The following is a 14,797-nucleotide window of genomic DNA, read 5'->3' as shown; positions in this document are numbered from 1 at the left end:
TACATAACACTGGTGAGGCCTCAGATGGAGTACTCTAACCAGTTCTGGGTGCCACGCTTTAAGAAAGATGGAGGAAAATTGGAAATAGTCCAGAGGAGAGCAACAAAAATGATAAAAGTTTAGAAAACATGACCTATGGGAAAAGGTTAAAAAACTGAAGATATTTACTGTTGAGAAAAGAAGACTGAGGTGGGACCTGATAACAGTCTTCAATTGTTATAAGAGTTGTTATAAAGAGGTGATCAATTGTTCTCCGTGCCCACTAAAGGTAGAACAAGAAGCAAGGGGCTTAATCTGCAGCAAGGGAGATTTAGGTTAAGTATTAAGAAAAACTTTCCAACTACAAGGATAGTGTGATGCGGTGCTTTTCCCACTCAGGCCTCAAAAGGGTAAATGTGGACCTGAGAGGCAAATTAACATATGTGGCAACACCTGCAAGAGACCAAAAGCAAGACTTAATTGATAATGAAGCCCAGCTGGGGAGGAGCTGGGTTGTGATTGTAAAGCCAGGAATTCCTGCAGCCCTTTTCAGTTAAAGACAAAAATCGGCAGTCATTCTCTGGAGGATAGAAGAGACAGGAAGTGGTCCAGGGCAGTAGCAAGGAGTCTGAGGGAGTAGACGTTGGCTGCCAACAACAGCGTCCCTGGGCTGGAACCCAAGGTACAGGGAGGGTCTGGGTTACCATACTAGCCACTGGCAAAGTGGCATGAGTCCAGAGTCAGGGGCTGACACAGGGTCTAGGAATTATTTGTTGGATTTTTTTTGTGTTGAGCTTTGTTACCCTGAAAATGGGGGATGTAAATAGTGTGCCCTGGCTAGAGGGCTGAGTTATGGAAGAGAGACCACTGCAGTGATGGAGCGACTGTTGGCAGGGAGTGCCAGAGGGAAAGACAGCTGTTATGCTTTACCTGACCATGAGGAGGTGCTCCTGCAGTGAATGAACACCTTCATAAGTAGTTAATCTCTAACATAAGCTTTCAAGGGAGGTTGTAGAATCCCCATCATTAGAGATTTTAAGAACAGGTTAGGGATGGTCAGGGATGGTTTAGGTTTACTTGGTGCTACCATAGCACAGGGGGCTGGACTTGATGATCCTTGAGGTCCCTTCCAACCTTACAGTTCTATGATTTACATTGGGCAAACCAAGGGGTCTATAACTAAGATGCTCACTGATAAATGTGAGTAATAGGGAGTCAAATACTTACCCACTTTCAGGTATTTGAGAGAATGTAAGTAACAGCTACATTAAGGTCCATATTTTTGACCAATTTAATGAGGAGAGATACAAAGTGAAAGGATTCACTTGGCTATGTTTTCTAGCCAGCAGCCACTGCAGTGCTCTAGCTATGAGAGTGAGAGTCAAAACACCAGATGTAACTAACATATTATAGATTAGATCTGCTGGCCAGAAGAATTTATCGTTGTGGCAGAGGTGACTGGAATAATATCAAAGAAATTTAAAGTCATTTGATTTTCAAAAGGGATTTTTAACTGAGCAAGCTGCCCTCATAAAAAGTGGATCTATAAGTCCTGCCCTTAATGCATTGGATTTAATATTTGTTCTGCAGTAGTCTCAGAAAAGGAAGTAGTCTTGCAAAAAATTGAAGGCAAGTGATTACCCCACTTTGTTTCCTGCACATTCAGTATATAAAGCCTCTAAACATGACTTTTAAAATAATTGAAAATCATGTTCTTGCTTTGTATGTTGGAACACTCTAGTTTACTAACTAGGCAGGAGTGTTGTCCAGTGGTTACGGCAGGACAATAGAAGCCAGACCTTGATTCTGTTCCCAGCTTTGCTAATAAGTCACTTTTTAACCTAGACCACTTTAATTACGTTGTGCCTCTATCCGCCCATCTGTGAAACACACGACACTGATAGAAAAACTTCAAATGTGGGTAACCCCAATTAGATATCTACAGAAAAGTGGCCTGTACATGTCAGGGGTTCTGACCACTCATGATTTCCAGTAACGGAGCTGTGTACATTCAGCATCTCTGACTGGGGAGGGAATCAAGTCACTTTTCATTGCATGCCTAAAATAAATGAAGATTTAGGTGCTTAGTTTTAAAAAGCCAAGTTTGAAAATGCTAACTGCAACTCTCACAATGATGGGGTGAGGCTTAGTTCATACTCAGACAAAAATATTATGAACTTGAGGTTGCTGCAGCCCTTTTCAGTTAGAGACAAGAATCGGCAGTCATTCTCTGGAGGCTAGAAGAGGCAGAAAGTGGTCCAGGGCAGTAGCAAGGAGTCTGAGGGAGTAGACTTTGGCTGCCAACAACAGCGTCCCTGTCCTAAAAATCAAGGAAATTGCCAGCTGAGATACTTTTCACAGTAGAACCTCAGAGTTATGAACACGAGAGTTACAAAATGATTTGTCAACCACACACCTCATTTGGAACCGGAAGTACGCAATCAGTCAGCAGAGACAAACAAACAAAAAAGAAAAAGAAAAAAAGAAAAAAGCAAGTACTGTACAGTACTCTGTTAAATATAAACTATTTAAAAAAATAAACAGAAAGTTTAAACAAATATTTGACCAAGGAAACTTTCTGCATTTGTTTCATTTAAATTAAGCAGCATTCTTCTTCTGCACTGTAAAGTTTCAAAGCTGTATTAATGTTCATTAGTAAGAACAACCATAACATTTTGTTCAGAGTTATGAACAACCTCCATACCCGAGGTGTTCTTAACTCTGAGGTTCTACTGTACTTTAAAAATATCTGAGTTGTTTCTACCCCGAGGATTCTGAGGTCAGAGTTAGTTTTGCATTTAAATGTAATTTTGAGGAATTGTGTATCTGGTGATGGTTGTAGATGAAATTGAAAGAAAGTTGGTTATGGAGCTGAAGATTGTGTGTCTGAACATTATGAATCAGTAGTAAGACTAATGAACTGAGATTGCTATGGGTGTCAATGCCACCTTACCTGCTCACTTTCTTGATTTTTCCTTTGGAGGCAGACTGGATGGAAAGAAAACGTGCTGTTTTAAACAGCATTGCAGTAACATACACTAAAGAAATTTTAGTTGCTCTAGCAGAGTCTATATGGATCAATTAATGCACCACACAATAATGGGTTTTAGAAATGACAGCCCTGTCAAGCACATTACCCCACCATTTAGACAAGGCCTAAGATTCTGGAGAGCATGGCAATTGCTTCAGAGAGGTGCTGCTGTAATGTCTGGCTACTTACAAGATGTTTCCAGATCCTTTTCTTAGTGACTGTTCAGAAATTCATTTGAATAACCTTCACTTACAAATTAAAGTTCTATGAGGTAAATATCCCTGGATTTCTAAAATTAGCAACAGTAGTAGTAGGCAAACATTTTCACAGATGCTTGCAGAGTGTGTCTTGGGGAAGGCTTGGAATTACACCTCACAAACCAAACAGATCCTTCCCTTCCTCCCAGCTCTTTCTCCTGACTCAAATATTGTCAATTAACAAATGACTCCTCACACATCAGAGACCCACTCTTCTCTGCGCCCCATGGCTTAGATGCAGCACACTCTTTCTAAATCCTAGTAGCATCCCTTCTTCCACTTGCCTTTGCTGTTACTCTGTTAAATCAGTTTCTTATGGGCCAGGTTTGGTCTTCAGATCCTTCTGACTCTGGGATATCCTAGAGGAGCCTTGGAATGCATTGTGCAATGTCTAGCTGTGAGCACAGTACATATAGCAAGGCAGAAAAAAATTCAAAATAAATTGAGAACTTGTGAAAGAAGTGCATTTTCTCAGAGTAAAATATTTCCCAGGAGAATATGCTTAAGAATGATCTATTATACTTTTTTAATAGTCAAAAAGGGGTGTGTGTGTGTGTGTGTGTGTGTGTGTCTGATATCTAACCACCAGTTAATTTTTAACTTTAGATGTTGTCTTTTTTTTTTTGCATTATGGAAATCTTAGTGCATATTGAAACATAATTCATCTTGAAGTCCCTTTAATCATCCTTTTGTATAATCATTGTAGTCCAGGATAACTGGCAAACCCCTTTGTCAGTTGGCCATATAAAAACTAATTTGTCATTAGTCAAATTTTGTTGCACAATAAATTCAGCATTACTGATATTCCTGTTAACATTCTGACATTTAAATTATAAATATAGTGGAGAAGTTAATTATAGATCATATGGATTTCCACCTATGTTATGACTGTTTTTGGGAGGGGAAAGCCTTGGAGTATTTCTATCATACAAAGTAAAACAGATGAAAGATATTTTTTTAAAATTAGAACTCATTTTTCATCTTCTAAATGTCTTTACACAAATTCAAGGAGTAAGGGAAGTAAGAGAGAACTAGAAATGATACTAAGTGGGAAAGATGATGAACTTGTGGACATAGCTTAAACCTGGTGGAATGATTCTTACATCTCTAGAGAGTCAGTACAGAAATCTATACAAGAGAGGTGGAAGGGGAAGAAGAGGTGGAGAGTTGGCAATTTAACTTGACAACAAAGACTTTGTGGTTAGTTGTGAAAATTTCTGGATAAGGTTTGGAAAAATGAAAACCAAAGGAGAAACAGTGGGCAACTGCTGCAAGCCACAGCTATGGAGGAGAATGAGAACAATTTCTGGATCAAGTTTTCAGGTACCTGTCAAACCAAAGAATACTGTATGCACGGGGAGTTCTGACAATGTTGACTTCTGTTGGGTTACACATAGAGACAAACATCCTCCATCATGGAGGTTTCTAAATTTATTTAGAAAATAAATTTATGCTCTATAAAGTAAATAATCCAGCCACAAGAAAAGCCATTCTGGATCTCATTCACAATGGTCTATGCAAGGCCCATATCATTTCAGTGGAAGTAATTAACCTTTGGAACAACTTATCCAGGGATGTGATAGATTTTACATCACTTGAAGTCTTTAAATCCAGACTGGATATCTTTTTAAAGAAATGCTGTAACTCAAACAGAAGCTATGGGCTTGCTACAGAGGTTTTTGGGTGAGATTCTTTGACCTGTGCTATGTAGAAGGTCACAGTAGAGGATTACGATGCTCCCTTTTGGCCCTAAGATTTATGAACATCGTGGCTTTCTAATTTGGCATAGATTTCCACCTATATTTTGGCTGTTTTAGCAGAATATAGTTTACTTGTTAATTAATTTAATCTCTTTCCATTTAATAGACGGTCCAGTTTCTGGACTTTATGTGAGATCTCTCGGTTTTTACATTGGTTCAGAAAGAGATGAGTACACTGCAGAGACTTCAAATGTATAAATTATTTTCATCTGTAAGTATTTTTGTCCTATTATCTTCTTTCCTCCACTCACATTTTTTCACTCCTTTTGTTTTGAGGTTAGCCCGTATTTCCTCTCTCCCAAAACTGACTGATATTGATGATTGAATAACTTCTGGTTGTAATATAAATGGCTACTGTCTGTGATATGGTTCCTTTAGTAATAGGTAGAGTACATGCTTTCCTAACAATGCCTGTAATTGCTCTTCAGATCTTTTAAAAATTTTGTAAACCTTTCCTGAAGGTTTTCATTTTTGAATGTCCATTTTGTTTAATGTATGTTTACTGCCTCATGCTTGGTTCAGCTGTTTAATTATATTGTATTGGATTTTTAAAATGAAATAGCAGTTTCTTGTGAAAACTGCTGTTACAATCTTAGCTATACAGTTTCACAAACACCATATCTGTTCTTTCTCCCAGCGAAGTAAAGTATGGTCTGACACTAACATTTAAGTGAACTGGAGCGACAATATAGGTCATGACTTTGGAGGAAACCAATCACACTAAAATCACTGACCTGTAAATTTTCTCAGGGCCACTAACTTTGATATTTTACTACTTCTGCTGTCTATTAATCATTAGAGCTTAATTTCTGGGTTCAGTGACATATGCGTCATATAGAGTTAGAGAACAAATGATCTCTACCTCTATTTGTCTTGTAGCCCTTCATCCTGAGCACCAAAATATATATTGTGATCGTCAAAGGAAACAAGTTTTTGTAAGAAGATCCATGAGAGCCTGGGGAAAATCTTGCTTTCAAAAACTCAAAACCCTTTGTGAAATTAGCAAAGGTTTATTTAAAGTCAGTAGAGTCTGCTCAAATCAAGCTCCTAAAGTGCTCTTTTGGGATCTGTATTACTTCACGCTGTAGTAGACAGGAGTCACAAAAAGCATTTTTTTAAATCTGATTGACATGCAGAAACAATCATCATTGACTTTAAATAAATATTCATCACCTGACTTCTATTTATTTCTCCACTGTCCCTCCCATCCCCCCAATTGCTCATATGCTTTTTCATAGTTCCATCTCATGACCTCTGGAATTATTTCATCAATGGCAGGAGGCTTAAGGGAAGATGTGTCTAAAGTATGGTGTGAGACTATTGTAACAGGGCCTTTATAATACTCTTTATACAAGTAAGAGATAAGACCTAAGGATTCTGCAATCAATAGCCATGAAAATTACTTTAGGCCATGTCTACACTACAGGGCTCAGAGCAGCATAGGTGTACCAAAGCAGCTGTGCTTCTGTAAGATCACTCGTGTAGCCACTCTATAATATGTAATTGTACTTATTGTGTGTGTATAATATTGTGTAGCCACAATAATAACACCACCTCCATGAGCAGCAGTAGCTATATCGCCGGGAGAAGCTCTCCCACCAACATATCACTGTCCACACCAGCGCTTCTGTTGATATAACTTGTCACTCAGCGGGGTGTTTGTTTACACTCCTGAGAGACATAAGTAATACTGACAAAAGTGGTAGTGTGTACAAAGACTTATACCACTTGTGTAACTGTTCTATGCCGACAGGAGAGAGCTTTCTCGTCAACATAGCTACTGATGCTCGTTGCAGTGATTTTACTATGTCAACGGAAGAAGGTCTCTCGCCAACATAGCGCTATGCACACTGCCACACATGCCAGTGAAACTTGTATCACTCAGGGGGGTGTTTTTTCACATCCGTGAGTGACATAAATTTTGCCAGCATAAGAGTAGTGTAGACATGGCCTTAATTCACATTATCAGCACAATTTTGTGCCTAAGTTCAAACTGATGCAGCCTTGCCTTCTGACTAGGAAGATAGCCTGAAACATTTAGTCTAAGAGGTGTAAACTGTCCCATTCATTGCAATGAGTGAGTTCTACATCCAAATGGCAATTTCAATTTTAAGATTAACTATTTCACTGCTAATAAACATTGTAGAAATATATCCATCTGATGCACTTATCCTAACTTTTGCAATACAGTTCTGTAAGATCAAGGCAAAAATCAGCCGCACACTAACTAAAATGTGGGAAATAAGATCTCAAAATAAGCAACATGGGATTACCATTACTAATTGCAGTCTTCATTTTCATATTTAAATAAAACAAATTGAGGGGTTTATTTAAGTCATGTTGACAAAGAATTTCCACCATAATTCAACATGATTCAAATACCTAGCTGCAGAATTTGGGACTAACTTGACAGAATACACAGGGAATGGAGAATAGATTGGTTGTGTTATAGATTTTTCTATGATATATTTTTTTCTAAAACATCCGCATTGCCTCTTATTCCTCCCCAGGCCCCACTTTCTCAATAGCGGTTTATTAATTTGTTTAAACAATTAATTCCCTTTTTTTTAAATTACATCCATGTGTAGAGTCTGCCTATGGGGCAACTCAAATGTGTCAGGATCGGGACATGGGCATTATCTAATGATTACAGCCACAGGCCAAAGCTAGAGTCAGGAATCACCAATCAAGCCAATGGTCAGAACTGGAGTCACTAACTGGAGCCAGGGGTCCAAGCCAGAGTCAGTAGCTAGACAAGGGAGCAGAGCTGGGATAGAATGGACCAGGACCAGCACAATGCAGGAGTGACATGGGAATGCAGCTGGGTATAGGAGAGATTGCAGCTGCAGACACAAGCATTGAGCAGCCAGTAACCTGCTGAGCTTCAGTGCAGACCTGTTGACTCTATCACCCAATCAGGCAACCCTGACACAAACCTAGCTGGGCTCATTAACCTGCCAGAAGGTTGAACTAGCTAGCTTTAGGCTCAGCTGAGGGGACTCAATCCCATAGTTCCTGACAGAGTAAATGTGCAACCCAAAAGTTGGGGAACAATCAGGCTCTTGGACTCTTTTCACAATCAAACTGATAACATGTTGTCTACAATGGCTCACATATTTCAGTGTCTTGAAATTCATAACAATGCCTTTAAGGATTGACATTTATATATGGTGACTACAACCAAAATCTGTTATATGGGAATCAGGCAATGGTTTTCCATGAATTAACTTCTGTTCACCGTAAATGGGATAGGAGACATTTATCAAACATTCATAATATTTACACACATGAATGTGACAGTGAGTCTGACCTTGTATCTTTAAACCTTTTGATCTAAATCTATCTGTAAACCACCCAGAATACTTTTGCCCTTATTTCTTTGCTATTATGAATGGAGCCCAGTGCTTTCAGTAGATTAAAGAAACCAAAAAAAGGAAGAAAAGAAAACAGTACAGAAGTATAATAGCGTTATTTCTGAACAGAACTTTACTTTATTATTTAAACTCAAGCACCAATGGGCTTTACGTGATTACTTTTAGCAAGATGAAATGTCCCATCTTTAAACAAACATGGAAGATCATAGGAAGGGAAATGGGCAGTAAAGACAAGTGGACTTTTGCCCATGTCATAGTGATTTTATTTCCTGTAGATTTAATCACCATTTTTCATTTGTAAAATGTCTAACAGGAGAATAAATAATATGGAAATTTTCTTTATGATGCTGAACTTTATTTAGTGTCTCCATAAGCCTTATCTTGACTCTGCCCAATACATGTACTAAAGCATCTATAAAGTGCAATATAAACACAATCCACTGTGTTTTAATAAACACCTTTCAATACTATTTTATGGGCCTTTGGGGATTGATGAAATTTATGCAAATAAACCTTATTCCCAATTCTGTTTTAATTTAATCATACTATACTTCACAGTTCTGCCTCAAATTTGAGTAGAAAAAAAGTTAGTATTGGTCTAATTTTTACTAGCAGTGTAAAAAGCAAATTCTTAGCACTCCCTTCTCTTGAGAAATCCAATATTATAAAACTGTAAATTAAAAGGACACAAAAGAGACTGATTCACAAGGTGAACAGTGGGGGTAGAGGGCTGAAACAAATCTTTCAAAGTTCAACTTCCTGTTGTACAGGAAGTGATGCATCCTGCAGGCAAATCCTTTCTTCCTTCAGTAGAAAAAGAAAAACAGAGGATGGAAATGGGGTGTGTGTGTGTGGGCAGATAAGTGGAGGCCTGTAAATGGAGGTGGGTGTGCAGGAACAGGTAGACAATATTTCTCTGTTGGTTCCATTTTTGTCTCTGCAAGAATGGTCCACTGGTTAGAGAAGGGGAATTAGATTGCAGGAGTCCTGACTCCTATTTAAAGTGTTTGTACCTTAGTCTGGATATGGGAAGTAGTATCTCGTCACGTTATTTTTTTTCCCAACTGTTGGAGTGGAAGAAGGCTGATACAGAGATTAGAACAGGAGACAGGCAATCAGGATTCCTTGGTTTTATTTCTGACTCTGGGAAAGATTGTTGCTATTTAGTTCAGGGAAGGAATGTAAATCTGTACACCTGAGTTATGTGCTGCTTTTGTGCCATCTCCACTACATGCAGTCACCCCTTAAACACATTCACTTCCCTCCCCCTAAACCCCAAAAGATCTACAAAAGTTAGTTTTATCTTTGTGCTTGCCCTCCCTCTTCCTCACCCGAAGGCTGTCCTCTTTGTATTCCAACTGCTTTGGACAGAGGAGGAAGGATCATTCATCTAGCATGACCAGACGTCTGGATATTAGGGGCTTTGTCTTAGTTGCATATATACACCCCTCCTGAAAAAAAGCATCCTTATTTTTCACACCTACTATCTGGTCACCCTACATCCATCCCTCAGCACTGATTGCTCTGCTAAACTGAAATTCCACCTCAGATAGGCTACTTTAACGTAAAAGTCTGTTATGTTCCCTTTAAAAGTAAAAACACATTAATTCTCTCCCACAGTGTACAGACTTTCTTTTTTGGTCTCAGCTGTTGCAGAGGCTGGCCCCACCACCTGCAGTGCTATGAAGTTTACCTGGATATAGGACTGGGGCTTCTATCTGAAAACAGGAATCATAAAGGTAAGGGTCAGTCAAGGGTAAGTAAAAAATGACCATCAATATATGTTTTAAGATCACTATGACTGGCTTTTTTTCATCCACTGAAAGAGAAAGAATGCAGTCACTTGTTAAAACTGTAACATTTCTAGTTATAGAAAAACTGGTACTGGTGCTAGACTTCATATTTCTCTACTGGTCATGGGGCAGGTGTAATTTTAGAGTGAAATTTTACATTCAGGGATAGAAGTAGGAAACCTTTTTATGGCATGTTGACTTCAAAGTATGGCGGCTGTCTGAAACTGCTCAGAGAAGGTTGGAATGTCAGAATAAATCCCAAGGTGGATGTATTTATAGGTGGAGGGTGGGTAGGAGGGCATAGGTGCTTAAATACATTTCCTGATTACATGGCTCTGCTATTTATCACCTCCACATAGGCAGTGTATGTGTCTAGAATGATGTTGATATATGGTGGTGGGGAGGCTTAATTAATGTACTTTTACAAAAGTAATATTTTTTTAACAAGCAGATGCTTGTCCAGAAAGAGCTGTCCTTCAATATCTCATTTCCATAATACAAATAATAAACATTTCCCATATGATGTCGACAGTAGATGGTATCCACTCTTGGTCACTATCAACCATAGTTATTTCACACAATAAGAAGTGCAAGCTTCCATATCTCTATTCCCTGAGCCATCCCTACAGTACAGGGCCCCTGTTCATCTTTTTATTTTACTAAGGGAATAAATCACTAAATTTTGAATTATAGAAGCAGCCAAAGTGTGTGTGTGGGAGAGGGGGGGGGGGGGAATTAAAAGGTGATTGTGAAGGGAGAGGGCAATGATTTTGACCTATATAATTGTTACAAGTTTCTTTGTTGAAATATAAAAATCTACTTATCAGCCATGCTGACTAAACTTGCTGTTCTAATGAGAAAGGGCTTTGTAATAGTTTTTCATCAATATATCTACATTACTCTTAATGAATATGTCTTACTTCTAGAATAATTAAATTACATGGAAACGCTCACCTTTTCCTCACCTCCAACTAAACAAATATTTCACTAGTAATGTTAAAAGGAAGTGGTGTGCCCTTGGGAAAGACTACAATTTATTGAGCAAAAGGATTAGGTCTATTATGAAAAAGCAAAATAAATAATTAAGGCAACTAGACCCAAGCAAGTCAGATCTCATTACACATAAACTACTGGTGTTGACACACATTTTTTGTACATTTACCAACCTGTATTTGAAATAGCAACGTAATTAAATAAATAATACATAACATTTTAATGGTAATCTGCACAGGAATATATAATTGGGATTTGTGCTCTTTTTTGTTTTGTTTTTGACAAATAAATAATATGTGAGAAGGGGGAAGGTGTATATTTATCCTTTTAAAAAAAAATTAGAAAATGAGGTCTTGGCTATCCAAGAAGACACTATGGTGACTAGAGAACTAGTGAAACAAAGACATCAAGAGTTGAGACTGAAAGTTTAGCAGTTGAGAGGGGTAGTGATTTTTAATCAGATCGTTTAAAGCTTGATTATTTGTTTACATTCTTTCAATTTGAATGCGTAATGAATATTTCTGAAAAATGATGTCTTCCTTAAGGATCTGACACTTTCATCCCTCCAATCAACATGGGATATTTCAGACATCCCCAAAAAATCCATACTCTGGGACCCCCCAAAAAGTCTGCCAGCAAAATTAGAGAAGACCAGGCATGGCATGCTTGATATTTCTGAGTTTTGAAAAACGTGGGGAAAAAAAAAACCTTAAAAAAATCTCTTAAGACATAAATAAGGAGCAAAAGTGCAGTTGTACAAATTAAAAAAAAAATCTGTTGGAAGTCTGCTCTAAATGCAGTTAGCTGATTTGCTGATGTGCAAATTTTGTTTTAAGCATACTCTCTTAAGACTACTCTACTCTCTAAGAGTTAAAAGCATAACATTTATGAGTAGAGCTAAAACGAAATATTTTATTCACAGTGTTTTAAAATATATATAAACAATTCTGCAGCTGCTTCAGCTTAACAATAGGGAAAAAATGTGTATCAATATTTCCTCAAAACTAAAGACCCTCTCCAGAAAACATGTATGTGCATTAATAATTTTACAGTGGTGAGTAGTTCATTCTACTAGGACTACTCATACAAGTAAATTTACACACATGTTTAAGTATTCACAGGATCCGAGCTTTATTTATTTAGGGCATTTTAGAAAATCCAGAAGGCCCCTATTTTATGTTCTGACTACTGAGCACCTTGTCATAGATTAAATTAAACAATAGTAATCTCTGGACTCTCTACCCACCCTTAAAAGGTGTCTGTCATTGATACAACAATAAATCCACTCCTAGTCATAGGAAGCTTATTAATAAGATCTCCAACACCTTTTGTCATGTTGTTTATTCTATTAATTGCAATTACACATTTACAGTACAAAGGTTAGCTTTTTCTTCTGTTAGATTAAGTACACATATTGACTGATCTTAGAGTTGGTACCTAATACCTGCTTTAAGGCCAGTTCTGCACATATTTAAGCAAATTCTTATTTGTGTGAGTAATTTTTACTTTTGTAGCCCAGTTGAAGTCATTGGGTGAAATCCTGGCTCCACTGAAGTCAGTGGGAGCTTTGCCACTGACTTGAACAGGTCCAGGATTTCAACCAGTTGGTGTAGTCACATGAGTGAGGACTAGTCATGTGAGAAAAGGTTAAAAAGATCAAAAGCAAATTTCTCTAGGACTCTGCTGCAGAGTCCATTGCAATGGGAGTTATTCCAATGACTTCAGTGGGTGTTGGATTAGATACTTACAGAAGTAAATGGATTGGCAGATGGGGTGTGAACATTACTGTAAATGTCTTACCCTCTCTTTGATCCACCCAATATATAATCGAATACGTGTTAATATATAGGCACTCAGCAGATCAGAAAGGAAGGATAGCCAAGTGGGTAGGACACTAGCCTCTTGAGAGACCTGGGCTCAAGTCCCTGCTCTGCCCCAAGCTTCCTGTGTGATCTTAGCCCACTAAGCCTCTCTGTGCTTTAGTTTCCCGTCTGTAAAATGGGGATAATAGCTCTTCCCTATCTCACAAGTATGTTGTGTGGGTGCTCTGAGGCTAAATACATTAAAGACTGTGAGTCACAGAAATGCACTGGTAATAGGGGCCATGTACTGTATGTGCCTAAAACAGAGACAGAAAGTCTGTGGGCATTTTAACATACTATAACTATAACTGTAATTGTAGGCCTGTTAAAACAATAGTAATTGGAAAGTCAGCAGTCAAAATTTTCACATTGGACCTCAACCAATTTAGCAGGCAGGACATAATTTGCAATCACACTGTTAGAGATTTATGAGTTCTTATTTTGCACTGCCTGACATACAATTTGAATTAACAGATGAATTCTGTTTATAAATTACTGTTAGTGAAGCACTCAGAAAAGAAAGTTGTCCTAAATATTTTTTTTAAATATTAAACATGTAATTTACTTGTCATCCAGATGTTTCTTAGGCCTATTGGGAAAGCTTATTCTGCCTGAGGACAGGGGTAAAACAGTTCATTTAGTTCAATTCATCTTCATGGTGTATATGTATAGTCTATGGTAACATCATCTACATGTATATAATGAAAAGTTCACTAGCTAGCATTTTCCATAAGTAAAAAATTATCAATAAATACCCAACTGAAGGTCTGTGTCTCACCTGTACGTCTCCCTGGAATCTGTTTATGTCCTTGTCTGAGCTAGCAGAATGCAATACATAGGCCTGGCCACCTAATCCAGAGAGAAATATTCTACTGATTTGGGAGAGGAAAACAAATCTCACTGAAGACAGTAACCTAAACACTATTAAAGAAAAAGAATATCTTTGTTACAACACGAGGACAAAGATAAACATAACTTATGTCAAATGATTATTTATCCTTTGGAGGATAAGCAAATTTCATTAATTGTGTAAGTGGGTGCAAACTTCTTTGACATCCTTGGAGTTGTACCTACTTATGCTATTGGTGAATTTGCCCTAGAGTTTATACTCATTTTTCTAAGCATTCATTCTGCTGTCAGATCAGAAAATGCTAGTGTTTTCTTAGAATTTGAGCTTTTAGAACACATTAACCTAGATTACTATTGTTACAAAAATAAATCTTGACTTCTCTATATCAGGAGCTTCCAGCAATCGCTAGTGTTCCCTTTGACCCTATAAAAAGAACGAGAACTGGCAGGAATCTAACCAAGCTTTATGGACTAACGTAAGGCTCCATTTCAAAATCAAGTTTTATTCGTTCTGTGCAAAGTTCCTTTCTACTAGATGAAGCTGAAAACAGAGCAAAAAGTCACAGTGAGAAAAAACCTTAACTAAAATTGTATCTTCTAACATTTTGTAAATAAATGAATTAGCGGAATGAAGAAGTAAAGTAATACATGCATCTGTGGACCACAAGGAACTTGGTGAACTGTAGCAAATATGGCCTGGCCCACCAGTCTCTCTCTAGTCAGCTTAAAATTTTCATTTAAGACATTGGAAATATTACTTGAGTAATGACTACAGGACTGAGCCTGTAGTGCCTTGAATAGAGATTAAATCCAGAATGATCTCTATCAGTTAATAACATCCATGGGGGAAAAAGCTCTTGAATGGAAATATTTAGTGTGAATACATGTTAAATGTACAC

The 14,797-nt window shown here is 37.8% G+C and overlaps 1 long non-coding RNA gene across 1 annotated transcript; it reads left to right on the top strand.

Annotated features, from left to right (window-relative positions):
* Positions 1-4,500: 4,500 nt before the first annotated feature.
* Positions 4,501-10,112, top strand: LOC137166860 (uncharacterized). Its single transcript, XR_010923847.1, has 3 exons — positions 4,501-4,590; positions 5,134-5,238; positions 10,022-10,112. It is a non-coding gene; the product is annotated as an uncharacterized lncRNA (long non-coding RNA).
* The last annotated feature ends 4,685 nt before the right edge of the window (positions 10,113-14,797 follow it).

The sequence above is a fragment of the Emydura macquarii genome, unplaced genomic scaffold (assembly GCF_026122565.2).
Source record: "Emydura macquarii macquarii isolate MOO-44397 ecotype Brisbane River unplaced genomic scaffold, CSIRO-AGI_Emac_v2 contig_2897, whole genome shotgun sequence".
Classification (NCBI taxonomy): Eukaryota; Metazoa; Chordata; order Testudines; family Chelidae; genus Emydura; species Emydura macquarii.
This window is presented reverse-complemented; position numbering and strand designations above follow the sequence as displayed.